This window comes from Octodon degus, unplaced genomic scaffold, assembly GCF_000260255.1.
Source record: "Octodon degus isolate 3935 unplaced genomic scaffold, OctDeg1.0 scaffold00006, whole genome shotgun sequence".
NCBI lineage: Eukaryota > Metazoa > Chordata > Mammalia > Rodentia > Octodontidae > Octodon > Octodon degus.
In genome coordinates this window covers 9460649-9467615 of record NW_004524582.1, presented here as the reverse complement: position 1 = coordinate 9467615, position 6967 = coordinate 9460649, and positions in this window count along the sequence as shown.

Sequence of the window (6967 nt, the reverse complement as noted above, 5' to 3'; positions counted from 1 at the left end):
AAAAAAAAAAAACCCAAAATCAAGAAACTTATTCATCAATATAATAATTATTGATTAGGAAGAAAATCATTGTACTATGATATATTACATGGGGAGGAGAATGACAGGTTACTAAGTATATGCATTCATGATATTCCTAGCAAAGATAGGTGGTGCTGAGAGAAATAATGTGATGCCACTGGGGCTCGGAGAAAGCTGCTGTGAACATAAAGAAAAAAATCACCAAAAAGAAAGGACACAAACAGGGATTTGCAGGAAGATTGATGTGAGTCACATACCATTGTTTAGGAAACAGCATTCCTGATAGAGCAAGTGCCAATCTTCTGACGTAATTAAGATGAAGACATAGTTTAGATTATTTCAGAAATATTAATAAATCAATGTGGGTGAAGGCAATTGAACAAGGCTTTGAATAGTAAGAGTTATCGTCATATAGTTAGAGATAATTATTGTGGGTTCTCTCATGAATTAATGATAACTCACTTATGGATTGTGAACAAAGGAATGAAATGAGTCATGTATTTTTGAGTGAATGTTTTAGTGTTTGTACAAAGATAAATTTTGGGGGTGGAGAGGCCTGTTTTGGAACTGGGCACCAGAGCAACCAAACTGGAGAGTCACAGTTTGGGACCAGGCACTGGAACTTTGAGCAGACAGGCCTGGTTTAAGACACTGCTGCAAAACTCGCTGCAGAGAGGCTAAGGTTGAGACCCAGCAAGCTAAACCAGGAGCAGAACATCTAGCCAGCCAGACACAGTGGGTTCACTTCCACAGGCTGCAGCAGAAAGAAAGCACTACCAGGTCCAGCTGGACAAGTTCAATCTCTGTAGATCCCTACCCAGTGAACTGAGGCATACTGCTTAGCTTAGTAGAGCCCAGAACTAGACCCAGATTTATGAGATCATCCTGGAGACAGAGGTGGGAACCGGTAACTGGGTTGAACTAGTTTTCCTGGATGACTCCAGGTACATTAAGGGGAGGTGACCAGATAGAATTTAGGGAAACTAATATAATACAAATTCCAAATTTAATATCTTCTTAGTTATAGAGTCATAATGTTTGCTTTTATGGTCTAAATATGAAGCAATTAGTTAAAAAGTTTGTCAACTGCTAGATCTCACGATCCATTATTAGTGTTGCTAATTGTACCACTGTGAATAGAAAAATGTATCTGCCACTTGATCATGATCTCTCTTGGGTAATAATATCAGAAGGTACTTGGATAATAACCTCACCAAAGCCCTATTCTGAAGAACAGAGGCCAGTGGCAAACAGAAACCAACAACTCACTCTCAATCAATAGAGAGGGCAAAACCTTGGAACACACACAAAACAATCTCTAACACAGAAGAGATATCTAAAGAACAGAATATACAGAGTGGCTCTGATCACAGTGTAACAGCCAAACTATCAAACTCACAAAAATTTATCGCAGAAGTAAAGCATTCTCTCTGAAATACCAAATTACAAAGCTAAGAAGCAAAAAAATGCATTCTTAGGCCTGAAGCCCACCCAGAACAGATGCAGGAGACACTAGCATAGAAGAAACTGGAGATAGCAAACCTGAAATATCTGAAGAAACAGCTTTAGGAGAGTATAGAGAACATCTGGTCAGAACTAATCTCCCAAATAAAAAGGAAATGATAACTATAATGAAAGAATTACTAAGTATTTCTAAAGAGACACTGATAAAAAAGAGGAGAATAGAGAACTGATAGAAGGCTTGAATGAACAATATAGAAAAGAAATAGAATGCATGAAGCAGATTCAAAGAGATATTCAGGAGATTAACATCTCAAAAGTTGGCAAAACTCTGAGAACAAAAGTGAAGAAAGACTTTTAGACCTTGAAGACACTGTTGCAGTTATTGAAAAGGTAAGGAGAGATCTCTTATAAACCACTAAGATCGAGGAAATAATAATTCAACAGCTGCAAGATGAGGCAAAGATGAACATAAGACTAATAGGAATCAATGAGAAAGAAGGAGTGAGGACTGGGGAGATAGCTCAGTGGAATAAGCGCTTCCCTGGCAAGCGCAAGGGCCTGAGTTCAATCCCCGGTTCTGCCAAAACGAAAGAAAGGAGGAGTGAATATAAATGATGTAAAACATATTAGTTTTATACAATGGAGTATTACTCAGATGAAAGAAAGACAAACTGAAAGTCTTCATAGATTAGTGAATGAAACTAGTGACTATACTCCTAAGAGAAATAAACCAGACCCACATGTACAAATATTGTACTGTCTCCCTAGTGTAAGGACCTGAAAGTAGAAATAAAACCTGAAAGTTATAACAGATGCAATAAAATGGAAAGAAATGTAACTTAAGGATTAAACAACAAAGAGCAGAGAAATGAGAAAAGATAGGAATAAAGATAGGGTGAAAAACATGCAAGTATATATACAGAATGGCTAAGGTGGTTGTACGAAGAATTTCCATCAGTTTTTTGAAAATAGCAGTTGACATGTATAATTTTCACCTTGATGAAGTTTGTATGCTAATATCTGTGAACTAAGCAATTGCACTGAGGACAACAATGTGTGCTACAAAACCCATGCTTGAGTATCTGTCATCTAGGTCTTCTAAATGTGTACCATTCCTAATGTCATCAATTCCTCTCTTTAAAATTATTTTTTAAAAATGTAATAAAAGAAAATGAAAGTGAGACAAGAATAAAAATTTAAGATTTCTTGAAGACAAGCAGTTATATTCAATCACATGTCCAATCTTACATAACTATATCTGTTAATCTGAGCAACAGATTTGAAATAGATAATATATTAATCATTGTTGATCAGCTATTCTTGATTTGAAAATCTGTAACATATATATTGTTGTATATTGCTCTGTTTCTGCCTCTGATTTTTGTTCTTGCTTTTGTTTTTACTCTTCAAAGTAAAACAAAATTATAATAAAAATGAATGCATTTTTTGGAAATGGATAAGACATTTGGAAAACTCTGTAGAAGTATCCAGGAAGAACTCTAAGCAACAGCTGGAATTTGATTGGACCATGGTAAAAGAAGTTTCAGTAGTGCCTGAATTCTTCTCTAAATGGTCATTTTATTGAGGTATTAGAGATATGACTGACTTATAAATATCCTTACATATTTACAGTATGTACCTTCATAAATTTGAACAAAAATGCACATCAGTGAAACTGTCAAAATAATCTATGACACAAACATGGATATCCTGTCCAAAAGCTTCTCCCAACACTCATCATTTATTATTCTTCTTATCACTATTGTGATAAAAAGACTTATAGTAACTTTTACCCTTGAAGCAAAATGTGAAGTGTAAAATTTAACACTGTTGACAAGAAACAGTATACCATAAAATAACATTGGTATTTATTCAACTTGTGAATTTATTCAACAGGAAGAGGCTTGATTCTGAATATATTTTCAAGTCAAATATAAATGGATTTATAAATTGAATATATGATGAAAGGGAAAATAAATGTCAAGAGTTTTCAGAAGAGAAATTAGGAGGAAACACTTGGAGAAGAAGAAGGAAGAGTGATCTGGCAACAGTGGAGGTGTAAGGTTATGAGTAGGAACAGTTATCAAGTGAAAGTTAGGTTTAGGACACCAAATAAGGAAACTATTTTAAGAGGGAATTTACTAACTGTGCCACAGATTGTGCTTCAGTCAAAGTGGAGATTAAGGTATGATCATCTGCTTCAGCAACACAATACTCTACACTCGTCTTAAGTGGAGTAGTGAGGACAAAAAAACTCTTCATCCTGGGGCAGGCTCAACGTGAAACATTCTTTTCTTCCTGCCTTTTCAGGAATGTATTATATCTTCACTTGGTCACATTAAGGTCACTGAGCTCAAACTGAAGTCTGTGGTTGAAGCAGAATTTTTAAAAATGTACTTGGGTTCTATTATACAATAAAATTTTCCCAGAATTAGAATGATTAGCAACTATGATTTCTACTTTTTTTTTATTATTCTGGTGAACTAAGGTCTAGCATTTTGACATGACAAGAATTGAATGGGTTTGATTGAATTGAATTTAATGAAGTAGTGCATGGCATTTGTCTGGGTATTCATTACAATGGCCGGTACTCAATAATCTGCCCATCACCATTCAAGTCGTGCTTGTGTGGTTGGAAGCTGGAAATGTGCTGATGAGTTTTACACAAACTGACATGCTACTTCATCTGCAAGAGACATCGCAGTCAGCTCCTTCATAAGCCATTTGTGTAATCCAACAAAGTAAGGCTGAAGCATGGTGTTTCTGTGAATCAGGTTGTTTAACAACTAGCTGTATAATGTTTCTGTTTGGAAAAGGTAGACTTGAAACTTAGCACAATAAAATTAACTTCTCATTCTCTCTGTTTTAACTGCTTCTTCTTGAATTTATATTTATCTCTGGCTCATCTTTCCGAGTAGTAAAATCCAAATGCTTTATCTCTCAAATTAATTTCATCAGAAAATCCAATATCTTCGTCTGTGTGTGTGTGCGTGTGTGTGTGTGTGTATTTGTGCATGCATGCACGCATGTATGTTGGTAAGAACTGAACCCAGAGCTTCAAGAATGCTCAGTACATATTTGATCACTGAGCTATACTCTACAATTTTATTATTCTTGAATATTTTGTTACAAATAGTTCTTACATTACAATTTAAATAACTGAACATTTTTTGGTACCAAAAATCAAACTCAGGACCTTGTGCTTATCAGGGAGTCCCTGTGCTGTTGAGCTATATCCCTAGATTAGATAATTGCACATTTGATAATTAAGCACTACACCAATAACATCACCAAAATACTAAACATGAATCTATATAAGGATCAACTGTCTTTTAGCTCCATGAAAGTTCCTAACATTTTTCACAGCCTCCAAAAAAAGATCTGTCTTTTAGTGTGATAATTGGATTAGCTAATCTGGTCCTTTAGGAGCATGAAGATTCTTCAAGAATCTTTACTGCTTCTTATGCCATCATTAAATTTCAATTTCAAACCACTTTCTTCAATAGTATCTCAAAAGGCTTACGGAAGATGCTGACACTGTTCTCTTCTTTCAAATGAGATTTAATTCCCAGAATTAATCTCTCACTCCTACAAGTGTGGCCCTCTGAACAGAACTGCTACAGTAGCATGATCCCTACTGTAATGAGAATCATTTGTAATAATGGGCTGCCACCAGCGCAGGGCACACTTGAGTTCTTCACACAACATAATTCTTCAATGAATTACTCAGTGTATGTATTTTCCATTCAGAATAATGTTCTAGCATGGAAAGTCATGAAAATTTCTGTTTTTCGATCCTCAAAGAGAACAATTTCATATAAATGGTAAGGTATGTGCTGTGTAAGTCTTCACTGAATTGATTTCTTAAATACACAAGAACTGATTCGGAGCTCCCAGATTTTCTGTGAAATTTAAGCACACATTTTAAGTCCTTGAAATAAAGCAGGGAAACAAAGAAATCTGCAAAACTTTCATTTTTTTTGCTGGAATGAATCAGTACTATTTTCTGCCTGTGAATTTTTCTGTTCCAATTCCCATGTGATGTATATACACATTTGTATGATAATATCTCTAAATCAATTTAATGACTATTTCTATGCAGGCATTTTTCAATTACATTATATTTTCATAAATATCATTTTTAAAAGGTCTCAGAGGTAATAAAATGAAAATTCTATTTTAATTGATGGGAGGAAAAGTATTATTCATTGTACTTTGTAGTATATATAGATATGTAGAAGAGTGAGATTGTACTGTATCTGCGCTAAACAAACAATATGAAAGAGAAAATGGAGTCTTACTAACTCAAATGGATCATAAAAATCATATAAAATTTGAAATCACAGAGGAGGCTTTTTTCATCCTCTTATGTATTGATTTAATATCCTCAAATTTTAAAATTCCACTTTTAAATATATATTTTGGTGTTTTCAGTATCTAATTTTTTTTTTATTTTCCCATTTAACTCCTGTAACTATTGCCCAAACTTGCCATCTAAGAAGATTTCAGTGCAAAGGTTATCACAGTATTTCTAAAGAAGAACTAATTTAGGTCCAGGGAGATGACTCAGTAGAATAAGCACTTCCCTGGCAAGTGCAAGGGCCTGAGTTCAATCCCAGGTTCCACCAAAAAGAAAAAGATGAACTAATTTCCCATGGAGTCTCCAAGGTACTGGAATTCAAACTAATGTGTGTATTATGCTAGTTAGAACTCACTGATCTTCATTTGTGCATATCCCTGTTATAGTTGATCACAGTTGGAAAATGAGTTTGAGTAATGAGAGAAATGAGATGACAAAGCCGTAGTTCTTAGCACAGAAGTGATTATTCTCACTGCAAAAGATGTGTGATAATCAGATCTTGTAGTCCTGTTGGCGCTCTCTTTTACCCACACCTGAAAATCAAACATTTCTTTATCCTTCTAGTTGGGCATAATGAGCCATGAGAATATTGCAGGGTAAATTTACAGCTTTCTGAGAAAACGTTCTGTGATTTCTGAGTGTTAAAGCGAAGCCTCTAGCTTTAGTTGATTTACTTCAGCATGCAGGCTGGGGCGCCTAGCCTGTGTGGCTTGCCTATAAAAAGGGAATTATCATGGACATTATTCTTTTTCTCAATAGATTTATAATCATCATCTCCTCTATTTAACACTGTTTATTGAAATGGTTGGTATAAAGTCATCTGCACATTCCTAGATAGGTAAGAACTCTATGAAAATATTTTAATGTGCTCTAAATGCTCTAAATGTTGATTGTGAAATTGTTATTTTACAGATCTTAACTCTTCCTGGTACTGTTACACAAAATAAGAAACATCATCTTCGTGACCTTGGAATTCTCCATGGGTATACTAAGGATATACTTAGTTCTCAATTTTTAACAGCATTAAATTTAAATAATAGAGGGGCCAGGGAGACAGCTCAGTGGAATAAGCACTTGCCTGGCAAGCGCAAGGGCCTGAGTTCAATCCCTGGTTCCGCAAAA